The 12,864-nt window shown below is 36.6% G+C and overlaps 1 protein-coding gene across 1 annotated transcript in view; it reads right to left on the reverse strand.

The window, feature by feature from the left end:
- The window catches only part of GALNTL6 (polypeptide N-acetylgalactosaminyltransferase like 6), a 560,225-nt gene that overhangs the window by 74,381 nt on the left and 472,980 nt on the right, over positions 1–12,864 (reverse strand). The gene's annotated exons all lie outside the window — the stretch shown is intronic.

Genomic DNA, 12,864 nt, shown 5'->3' on the forward strand with positions numbered 1-12,864 from the left:
TTAAAATATAAAAAATGGAATTTCTAAAATAGATGAATAAATTAAAAATCACAGATATATCCATACTTGAAGTTACATCTACATTCTTAAGTTTTCAGTAAAGCTCATTTGAAAAATCATTGTGGCAATTCTAATTGCCCCCACCCTTGATTTTTTTCTTATGTAGAGAAAATAATTGGTTAGTGATATGGATAAAAGAAATATTACACTAGAGTTATGCGTTAAAATGCTATACTTACAAAAACAAAAATCAATTGGTCATATTTTTTATCATGACTACCCCTTTAGATACACACTTAATCATGGTTTTATATAAGAGACTATTTACTCTAAAAGGATGAATTACCAAAACAAAAATTCAGGCTTCATATAGGCCAGATTTGTAGCTATTTTTATTACAAAAAAGATTAAAAGAGATACTACAATGGTTAGTTTTATATCAACTTGCCTGCACCATAGTGCCCAGATATTGGTCAAACATTATTCTGAATGTTTCTATAAGCATGTTTTTTTGAATGATGTTAACATTTAAATGGGTGGACTTTTCAGTAAAGCAGATAACACTCCATAATGGGAATGAACGTAATCAATTGAAGGCCTTAAAAGAACAAAGAATGACCTCCCCTAAGCAAGAAGGAATTCTACCAGCTGACTTTGGATTAAACTGCAGCTCTTCCCTGGGTCTTCAACCTGCCGGCCTACCTTACAGATTTTGGATTTACCAAGTCTTCTCAATTGTGTGAGCTGATTCAGTAAAACAAATCTTTCTCTTTTTGTATTTGCATATCCTACTGGCTCTGTTTCTCTGGAGAACCCTGACTAATACAAATACACAGTTTGTTTTAAAGTATAATATTAACAGAAAGAAAATGTTTATGTCTTAATTAACATTTGCTTCCAACTTCTTTCAGTAAGAGGAATGACACCCCATGTAATGCTGGTGGACAAATAGTGATTAGAGTGAATGGAAGTCCAAGGGGGAAAACAATTCACTTATTAAAACAATACTCACTTGTTCTAAATGAGTTCAGGACTACTCAAGGTATCAATTTCAACTTGATGGGATATTTATTAATGTTTTGGATCAAGACATCAGAAGTATGCGTGGGTGATACAAAGCTGGTAAGTGCAGTGAACAGTGAACATTCTAAACCATAGTACCCGCATCTAGAAAGATCTCGAGAGGCTGGAACTATATGAGATTAAATATAAAAAGGGTAAATACAAGGACTTGTCTCAGATCTAAAAGAATCAACTCTTCCAGAGAGGATGGGGTGGAAAAAGACTGAGTAACATAAAGCACACATCACCGGCAGAAGATTGACAATTTAGGGAGTAACGGGCCTTTTCTACCTGCCTGAAGCCTTATGCTAATTTCTGAGTAAATGCTTTATATTGTTTTCTACAGAGAATCACCAAAGTGGGAAAGGGACGCAAACTGTGTTTTAGGAGAAACAATGAAAAGAACTGCAGGTGGGTCATCTTAATAACATAAAACTCATAGATACCCTTTTCAAATATTTGAAGAACCTAATATTTGGAAGAGATGTTCTGTAGAACCTCAAGGAGATAGAGAGGATTAATAGGACAGAGCTATGAAGAGATTTCAGCTCGGGGGAAGGAAGAACTTTTTAATAGACAGAATGATTAAAGATGATTCAAGAGACTTCCTGCATCACTGTTGCTGAAATCTGTAGACAGTGACACTTTGGAGACAAGCACATAACTCTGGATGGACAGTTGACCTAGCTAATATTTCAAAGTAATTCTAATAACAAGAGTTAGCATTTATGAATGCTTACTATGTCCTTTTTCATTTCATGTGCACAACTCAATGGCAGACTGTACTTCTTCCCCAATAACACAGGTAAGAAATTGGCAGTCGAGTGGCTGAGTAACTTGCCCGAGGCCACATAACTGGCCACATCCAGAATAGAGATTTGAATCCTAGTAGTCTGACTCCTGTGCTCACCATTTTAATCAATGTGCCATTACAGTCAGCATACTTTGTCTGTAGTGGTCCACTTTAAAGCCACTCTACATCAGGCTTTACAAGTCATATGGTCTCTCCTGCACCTTTCCATAAGGAAATGGTGTGGCTGTATGTCACTAAAACATTACAAACACAGGCAGTGGACCATAGTTTGCTGGCCCCTATTCTTCAAGGTACCAAGTCCTTTCCATATTGAAAATCAGTGATTTTTAAGACAATATATGTGGGAGATTGTGTTTTCCAAAATTGGACGCCACAATATTTCCCATTGCCTATGTGCCTCGATTATGTGATCTTTGTACCCCACCATTGAGAGGTGGGTTTACATTCCTTCTGCTTGAATTCAGGTGGGCTTGTGGCTTCTTATACCAGGTGAGTACAAAACTCAGCAAACTCAGCAAAAGTGACTGAGTCTAGGTCATGAAAGGCAACGTAGCTTGCAACAACTGTCCTCCGGGACACTTGTTTTTGTAATTCTGAGTTGCCATGTAAGAAATCTAATTCCTTGAGGCGACCCACTGTGAGAAAGTCCGGGCCACAGGAGAGGCCATGTGTAGATGTTTGGGTCAATAATCTCAGTTGTTTGAATCCACAGGCAGAAATAATTGCCAGACATGTAAATGGAGATTTCTCTGAATGATTCCAGCTCCTAGCTGTTGAGTCACACCCAACTGAGACCCCATATGTCATTAAGCAGAAATGAGTCATCCCCTTTGTGGCTTCTCTAAATTTAGGACGTATGCAACCTATGAGCGTAATAGAATGGTTGTTTTATATTGCTAAGTTTTTCGGTGCTTTGTTACACAGTAATCATTTGGAACTACATATTTCCAAATCCATGATAAAAGTGAACTCCTAACACAGATAACCCAAACTGATGGATCACCCACCAATTTCATCTTATCTTATTGTGGGAGATATGGTTCTAGGACTCACCAATTTCCATGCTCAATTCTTGGGTTATAATTTATAGTAACCTTCCTGCCAGGTTATAATTTCCAGCTCCTTTGTACTTAGAGGGGGCTATATTTCTTGCCAGTAGAAGGTGAGCAGAAGTGAAGTGCATCACCTCTGGGCCAAAGTAATTAAGAGTGGACTTCCTTTGCTACCTTCTTCATGATTTCTTTCTTCCCTCAGCGCCTGACCGATTGCAGAAGATCCAGAGGAGGAGTCTGACACCCTGTAAGATGGTGGCCTCACTAAATAAATGGGGGGCCTGGGTCCCTGAAAAACCAGATGGAGTAGAGCACGCTCCTCTCCCAACCTGGGTCAAATTGTGACAGGAGCCATAGAGGAACTCTACTGATGTTATTAAGGTTTTGGGATTGTGACAGCAGTTGATCCTCTTTCATAATCTTTTTTTTCCTTTAAAAAACAATACCGTGGAGGTAATTATTTGAGAGATAATTTTCATTTATTATCTCTGCATTTTAAAGAAGTAAAACTTGAAATAATTCAACAACAGATGAAATGGTAGGCAATGGGAGGGCAGAGAATGTTAGATAGTCCTGTGTACAATCACATGTCAGTGCTGATTGGTCAAAGGTGAGCAAGTGTCGAGGCAAAGAAGCCTTCTTATCGCCTGCAGCTGAAGGACAGTGATTTGTTGATACAGGCATTTATTTTTCATGAAAAAGGTGACCATATTACGTTCCTTAGTTGGTGGAGGTGGCCAGTCTCTCCTGCAGGACTAGGGGATGGTGACAAATAAGGGCAAGGTATAGGGTCAAAGCCTGGGGCAATAACTTACATTTTCTGGTCTTAATCTATTTTTTTCCCCCCGGTTTATGTTGTCTGCTAGAATATTTAGAAAGTAGGCAGAAGTGGACTAAATATGTCTCATGAGAGATTTCCCCAGGGTGAGGATTGCCACAATGGAAAGTTAAATAAATCATCATTGCTTTCCTTTCTAAGATTTGACAAAATGACCTAACAGACACACAGAAATTTTAACTAATTCTTTTCAGAGGTTCACTCTAATACAGGCTTGAAGATCTCGGCATCAGTTTTCTATTGGTGTGTAACTAATTACCACAAACTTAATAGCTTTAAACAACACTCATTTATGATCTCATGGTTCTGTGGGTCAAAAGTTTATGCGAGATTAGCTGGATTCTCTGCCTAGAGCTCAGAGGCTAAAGCCTGGGTGGTGGCTGGGCTGCGCTCTTTTCTGGAGCCGCTGGGGAAAAAAATCTCCTTCTGGGCTCACTTAGATTGTTGGCAGAATTTAGTCCCTTGCAGTTGTAGGACTGGGGACCCCAACCCCCATTTTCTTGCTGGCTGATGACCAGACACTTAGAGCCCATTCTTAGCTCCTTGCGCTCTGAACTCTTTGCCTTAGCAATGATTAACCTCCCTCACATAGAATCCTTATTTACGCTTCAAATCTCTATGATTTTGTTACCAGCCAGAGAAAACTCTTTGCTTTTAAATGGCTCATGTGATTATGGTAGGCCCACCAGGATCACCACCCTATCTTAAAGAGGTACTAGTAACCTAATCATATTTGCTTAAAGAGGTACTAGTAACCTAATCATATTTGCTAAATCTCTTTTGCCCTGTAATGTAACATAATCATGGTAGTTAACCAAGGAGGAGGGTCATCTTAGAATTTTGCCTACCACCATCTCCAATGAATCAAAATTCATGTTTTCTATTCATAACCTACTCCTAATTCTTAAAATTATTCCCATCGGAAATTTTTCTTTATAGCCAAAGTCAAATTCAGGAACCTATGTCCAGATTTTTTAATGGTAAATTCAATTTTAATTCAAGAACTATGGAGTCCTAGGGTTTGTTTCTCTAAATTGCCACTGGGATCGCTTACAAACATAAATCTGACTATAGCATGCCCTGATTTAAAATCCTTCAGTGGTTTTCTCTATTGCTGTTAGGGTAAAGCTACAACTCCTCCCCAAAGTTTCCAAGGCCTTGTATTATCTGGCCTTTGCTTATGTGTCTGTCAATCACCGTCTCCTGTCCTAACCAACCCCCTCCACCCCCACCACCCCAGGCTATTTCTAATTTGTTAGGAAACACCAAATTTCCCTCCTCAGGGCTTGCTGCTATAAATTGTTCTCTCTAAAAGGAAATTCTCACCTCCCTCTTTCCCCCTTCCCTTCTTTCCTTTTTCCTATTTAATTTCTAGATTTCAGCTTCCCCATCATAACTGAGCCCCTAATTTTGCGTAGGACTCCTGTGTTATACTCCCTTCCCATTCCATGACTCTCACATAATTCATTAATTGAGTTAACAAATATGTAGTGAGCGCTTACTATATGCTAGGCACTGTTCACCATGATGGAGCTCTAACGTGCGAGCAATTTAAAGTTCTGAGCACATGGAGTTTTCTGTCAAGTGGAGACAGTACTTACGACAACTGTAATTAAGTGACTTACATGTGTGTTTGTGTAATGATTTTTTAAAAACTTTTTAAAAATTTATTTTAAGTGTGTTTTTCCAGAATCCATCTGCTCCAAGTAGTTGTTTCCATCTAGTTGTGGGGGGCACAGCTCACACTGGCCCATGCGGGGATTGAACCAGCAACCCTAGTGTTACAAGCATCATGCTCTGACCAACTGATCTCACCGGCCACCCTTGTAATGATTTGCTCAGGGTTTATCTCCCCTCACTAGGCTATAATTTCCATGACTATTTTATTCATTATTGTATTTCCAGCTACTTTTTAAGGGTTTAGCACATAATAGATATTCAATAAATGTTTGTTGAGCAGTTGAGTATGATCACCTCCTATTTCAATTATACTTATATTCCCACTTAGGTAAGGGTCCTATGGACTTTCTGATTTAGTGTTGCTTCTTAGAACCTCAGGACCAACTTGCTTTCACCATACCAGCACACCAAGTTAACGGTCCCTAATCATAGATTGTTCTTGTTTCTATACCACGGATATGACCACGCATGTCTATTTTTTTCAGTTTTCTAATGCCTATTTCAGTAGATGCATCCATATACTGACACACTAGAGAGGTATTTAGGTAACAGCATTCTTTAGGAAAGCACAATTGTTGTGGCATTTATCAAAGCCTATATTTTTTCTGAAAGATGTGGTTTATATTTTTAAAAGACATTTCCTTGTTAGTGTGATGTGATGATATTCTGAAAAAAAAAAAGAACTCTATGGCATTGCCATACTTAAGTATCCAATTCTTGGAGAAATGTTTTAGATTCACAAATAATGCATCTTCTTTTAACAATGTAAATATTTTAAAGCAACATTACTTTACCCATGAGTGAGCACAGAGCATTTTTTTCTTAATGTAGTTCAAATTGACTAAATAATTGAATGTTTGCCTTATTTTTTTTAAATCACTTTCAATATCAGCCGCAAATTAGAATTTAGACATAGAGAATGTGAAATTGAATGGAATCATATAATTATACCAGTCACACAGAATATGAAATTACTTTTAGTAAGAAATTGATTGTCAGGAGGATAATAAGGAAACACTACTATTAGGTATAAGATGAAGCGCAAAATACTGTATGGAAACGGTGATCTAAATGCTCTAAAAATATTTATTAATGCATTCAGTTCCAAAACCTGCTGCTTATCTCCTACTTATTTCCCTCTCCCTCCTTCTGCTCGAGCTATTCTGGCTTTTTTTCTATGCCTCCAACATGCCAGATATCCTCCCACTTTAGGGCGTTTGTACTGGCTGTGTCCTCCATGTGGGATTCTCTTCCAGACACATAGCTAACTCCCTCATCTCTTTCAAGTCTTAGCACCTAGTCCTTTTGCCCCAAACACACTCTCATCCTGCATTCCCAGTCCTCATTACCCTCCTTTGAAAAACTTCTCAACACAAGACAATCAACCACTTTACCATCTACTAGAAATTAAGATATTAATTGTTAACGTACAAGTCTTTGGTATGTATTAGGTTAGTGCAAAAGTAACTGTGGTTTAAAAGGTTAAAAATTGCAAAAACCACAAGAGCTTTTGCACCAACCTAATAGATATTGAAAAGGGCCATGTGGGTTATTAAGCTCCTTTTCTGGGCTAGATGTAATGAAAGCTGCACCTTTTGGCCTGACTTGATCTAAAAAGGTAACAATGTGAAGTTATACCCACACACCATGGCTTTGCTTTATTCTCAGAAACTTGGGTTTTCAGATTATTCTTTGAGATCAGGAGGAAAAAAGAAAAGTTTATTTTGACCTTTCCTGACTCCCTTTTCTATTTGTTGATCGGCACATAATAAAAGCAGAAATTGGGAAATGTATCAGCAGTTTTTAATGAGGATATGGTAGTTTCTAGTCTCAGGGCAAAGCTCTCTTTTCTTGAGCCATCTGCTTAGGATTTTTTCAAAGTAAGAAATGCTCTGTTATGTCAGTATAAAAAAAAATCATGCCCAAACTATTTTGCTGTTAATGAGCTTCAAGAGGTCTGGGTGAGGATAGCAGGGCTTCAGAGGGGACATTGTTCAGGCGTTAGCTACTCTTAAGATGCAGTGCTTATATTTGCAGCAACACTAAGCAGTCTTAACAACACTGATCTTAAAACAGTGATTAGAGTGAAGATGGGAACAGAAAACCCGATATATCACTTACTGGTTTATTCAAAACATTAAGTCTTGGAGAGGAAAGAATGGATTTGAACATTTTAAGAGTACCTCTTTAGGTAAAATATTATGGTTAAGGACATAATCCCTTATTTCCCTTAATTCATTCTTCCATAGCTTAGAAGCTACGTTAGAGGCAAAGCGTTTGCGTTTTTACCATTATTTCCATATGTCTCCAGATTTTGTGTCTAATTGCCTACATTTCTGGATTCCCCGTCTGCTAAAAATAAATACAAGTTCTTTAAAAACTTTAAAAAATTGGCTTTCTGTATTGGAACCACCACTTCCTTTATTTTAGGGAAATATCCAAACATGGGATTCTCCTTTGCCCCTGAGTTGGGCTGTCAATCATACCACCTCCTTAATGGCATGGGTGGAAACACGACTCAGGCTAGGCTACTGGGAGTCTTTCCTTGAGGTTTCATCAAATTGGAATTACCTCTTTGGTGGTGAAGCAGAAAATGAAAGCCTGAGAGCTTCGGTAGCCAGACTGAGGGGTAGAAGGAGAGTTTGTCAGAGGAATAAAGCTGAGAGAGGCAGGGGTGAGACATTCAGAGAAAAGGCCCTGTTTCCAAGCCTTCCAGAGGCTCATTCTCCTCCTTCACTTTTTCAGTTCTTTACAGCAGTATCCTGTCATATTTCCCTCCCCATCCTGTCATATTTCTCTAAGTTAGACAGAATTGGGTTTCTGTCTTCTATTAAGCCAAAGAATCCACATTAAAAAAAAACAACAACTCTCTTTTGAACAGCGAAGGTTTGAGTGTCTAGGAATGCCAAGGGTATACTTTGAAACAAGCACATCAGTCCAAAGCTGCTCAGATGAATAGCATTATAACAAAAACTTTAAAGAAGCAAAGGGTTTTCTAATCTTCAGCTGGTAGGCAATTAATTCTTCTAGCAATATTCCTTACGAAAAATTTCATTAAAAAAATGTGCGTGCTCTTAAAGGTTTGTAATGGCATTTACATGTCATTTTTTTTGTCTAGAGAAGTTGATATACTTCGTGATATGGAACAATGGGAAGGAATTGGACCAGGGTTTGAACTGGGCAGGGTTACTATTCTTTTCTGATCTCATTTTCATCTTCTGTAAAGTTGTAGTGATGTGTCCCCTTCATAAAGAGGTTGTAAAGACTAAGTTAAGTAATACACATAGCACCCTTATATGTGTAATCGGTGCTTAAGAATGGTGGTCAGATGATCTAGTCTTTCTTCTGGTATGACGGCGGCTCCATGGGACGGTTGCTGTGTTTCGACATATTGAGCTCTATGAGAGGGGTTAGGACATCTGACAACATGCGAGTTTGTGGACGTGTGTGTGTGAAGGGGGACGGGAGGCATTGTATTTTCACAGGTTGGGGAGAAGGAGGGAGTTATGTTGGCCATGTGTGTTGTAGGTTGTTGACCTTGATGTAGAGTATAAAAAGCAGTGCTGATACCTCCACAGTGAATGTGTGTATACACTCTGAGGCTTTCTACAATATTATCATTGGGATGTGGATGGAGGCTTGAGAATTGTAGGGAGAGTTTTTGGTTACTTTCTATACAAACATTTTTTGAGATGGGGTGGGGGCAAGCTGACTTGCTTTATATAGATTTATACACCAGAAGCATTAGAATGATTATAGAATATTTCATTTTTCTTGTTAGGAAAACATGACAAATATAAAAATTTGGAAAAAATCTCAATATTAGAAAAATATTTCAATAGGAAGTCAAATTGACCTTAACACAGGTATTGAATGTTGTGTAAATTTTTATATCTCGCTCCCTTTACAACTATCTATAAATGCTAAAATAAAATTAAACAGGGAATTAGGAAAATGTCGTCAGACATAAAGGAAGCAACAACTGGGAGGAATTCAGACTTGCCGCTAGGCTTATATTTAATGGACATAAAATTTAACTTGAAAATGCTCTGTTACACCTGAGGTACCTTTTGTTGGGTAATTGAAATGAATCTCAGACTGGCTGGTGAGACATTTAGCAGCTGTTTCTGTTTATCTTTGAGTTTCTGAATGAGTTTAATGTCATTTTAATATTTTCTTTGGAAGATCAATTCTGGGTATGTTGAATTAAAATGGTTATTTTATGTCACCTAGACTAAATATTGTAGGCAAAAAAACCCCATAGGAATAACTCCAGCTATTTCTTTGTGTAGCTGAAAGTATATAGTGTGCCATAAAAAGGCTTCTGTCACATTTTAGATATAAAATGCAACTACACTTTGAAGTACTTTGCAGGCTCAAAAGTAAGGAGAGGTTTCTAATATAGCTGTCTCATAAAAGCAACGAGAAGGCATATACAATATTTTAGAACCATCCTTGCCATAAAAAGGATTTCTAATGAGCACAGTTTATAAGGCTGAATTTATTTCGAACAAAACCCTTTGTACAAAGCATCATCATGATAGTTTAGAGAGAGATGGCTCAAGGGAAATAGAGGATACTTGTAAAATGAGATTGAGTTGTACCCTTCTAGGGAGGCAAATCGACTATGTTAGAGTATAAATTAAACACCCGATGAGGTTTTTGTATTTTCAGATAACTATGGAGAAAGTAGAAAATGGTTATTAATTAAAACTTGTTATTCTATTTATCTGTTTTGCCTATGAACTAGAAGCACTTTGTCTAGCAACCCCCACCCCAAATTTCATGTTACCACTTTCATTGTGATTGTGTTAAATTATGAGTATGCTTAAGGAGAATTATCTTCTTTATGAGTTTTCATGTGCTCGTGTCTTTTCATGTGTCCCTCAGTAGCATTATAATCATTCTTTATGAGGTCTAGGACATTTCTTAAATTTATTCCTAGCTGTTTTTTCCCCCTATTATTGTAAATGGTATTTTCCTTTGGGATTGTTATTTGTATATATAAAGGCTATTGCTTTCTATATATTTATACACACACACACACACACACACTTTACTCAGGCAATTTACTGAATTTCTTATCATTTATAGTAGTTTTTCAATTGGTTCCCCTGAATTGCTCAGGTAGGTATACGGTGATAATCTTTTTGCAATTATTGAAAAATGTCCTCCTCTTTCCAACTTTTCCATATCTTATATTACCTCTTGTCTAAACTGAATTGCCTACTATGCCCAGAATAATATTAAGTAATAATTTAATGGAATATTTCTTGAGTTTTCTCAATAGCTAGCTGATGGCTTTTGAGTGAGAGATATCCATTACACAAATATATATTAACATTTTAATCATGCCAAGTATTAAGTATTTTATTTGAAAGTGAATTGCAAAGTTTATCAAATGCCTTTATATTACCTATGGAGATGACTATAACTTTTTAAATTTACTATGAGGGTGAATTATGTTAATGTGTTATGTTACATGTCTCAATATTAAAACATATTCATGAAAGCTACACTTTTTTTGGTGTATTAATCTTTGAGTAGTTATTCTATTGTGTAACCTTTTATTATTTTTTAATGTATTTATAAGTAAAATATGTCTGTATTTAAAAAAAATCTTCTTGTGGTCAGAATTTGCTATTAATACTATGCTAGATTTAAACCTGATTTGAAAGATTTCCTTCTTTTCTGATATTACAGTTTTTGTAAAACTTTACAGTACGTCTTCTTTAAAGGTTTGCCAGAAACTGATCGGGGTTGATACTCTATTCTTTTGGGGGGGACAGCTTTTTGACAATTTTCTCTATTTCTTGTATGGTCATTGAGCAGCATGGTAGGCAGTATTCTGAGATGTCCCCCAAATTCGCATACCGTGGGGTACATGGCCGTGTACAATCTCTTCCCTTTGAATGTGGGAGAGGCTGAATATGATAGATTTCACATCTGTGATTAGGTGACATTATGTGACAAAGATGAAGGGATTTTGCAAATATAATTATGGTCTCAACTTAGTTGGATTTGAGTTATTCAAAAGGGAGACTATCCTGTAAAGGTCTAACTTAACAGGTGAGGTCTAACAAAGGTACCTGGCCCTTCCTGAAAGATGAGATATGAAGATTTGAAGGGTGAGAGAAATTCTGGTCTTGAAGAAGTAAGCTGCCATGTTGTGTGAGTGCCATGGAGAGGACCTCAGAATGGCTTTAGTTGCTGAAAGTGATCTCCAGACTACAGCCAGCAAGACAATGCAGGGTTCAGTCCCACGTCCACAAAGAAATGGGTTGTGTCAACAACCCGAGGCAACTTGGAAGCAGATCTTTCCCTGGTTGAGCTTCCAGGTAAGGACAGAGCTGCCTGAACATTTGATTTCGGCCCTATGAAATCCTTCTCAGAGGCCATGTTGAAAGACGCTAGACTTCTGACTCAGAGACTGTGTGAAAGTTTTGTGTTGTTTTAAGGCACTAAGTTTGTGGTAATATGTTATGTAACAGTAGAAAATGAATAGAGTCAGTTTAGATTTTTTTCTTTTTGGAGGTCAGTTTTATTATTTATATTTTGTTAAAAATCATCAATTTCACTTATAATCTTTAGTTGCGTAGAATTGAGCAGAGTAATTAATCTCTTATGATTATTTAATGTTTCTCTAAAAAATTCCTGTTTTTTTTCCCCTGTTATTGATTTGAATTTGTGTATTTGTGTTGTTTTAAATGGTAAGTCTACCATTTTTCTTATTAATTAATGTCTCCATATTTATTTATATCTCATTAATTATTTATTTTTGGTGGTAAAGAACCAGCTCTTACACTATCAGTTTTTGGTTTTCTAAATCATTAATTTCTATTTTTGTATTTATTAATCTTTTATCCTATTCCCTTAGGTTTATTTATTTTTCATTTGAAAACTGGATTTGGATGTTTAATTTGATTATTTTTATTCATTCTTTTTTGTTGATATAAAAACTTGAGAATCTACATTTAAAAAATTATTTAAGTATAGTTGGTATACAATCTCATACTGGTTACATTAGTTTCAAGTATACAATATAGTGATTTGATATTTTATACTTTACTGTACGATCATCACCCCACTAATTCTAGTAATCATTTGTCACCACGTAAACTTATCACAACATTATTGACTATATTCCCTTCCCCTTTTCAAGCATCCCCATCTGAATCTTCTTCTAAACACTGCTTTTGCTGTATATCTTAGGTTTCAATATATGTTATTTTAATTTTAATTTTCTTACTTGGGAACACTAACGAGTTCCTTACTTTCCATATCTTTTTACTCTATTACTTTTTAACTTTCTTCATGATAATTTCATTTTGTTCCTTTTTCTCAACCATATCCTCTATGTCCCTATATAGTTTTAGAATATCCCTTCTCCTTTGTGTTACTTTCAATATGACCATCAT

This window comes from Rhinolophus ferrumequinum, chromosome 18 (assembly GCF_004115265.2).
Source record: "Rhinolophus ferrumequinum isolate MPI-CBG mRhiFer1 chromosome 18, mRhiFer1_v1.p, whole genome shotgun sequence".
Classification (NCBI taxonomy): domain Eukaryota; kingdom Metazoa; phylum Chordata; class Mammalia; order Chiroptera; family Rhinolophidae; genus Rhinolophus; species Rhinolophus ferrumequinum.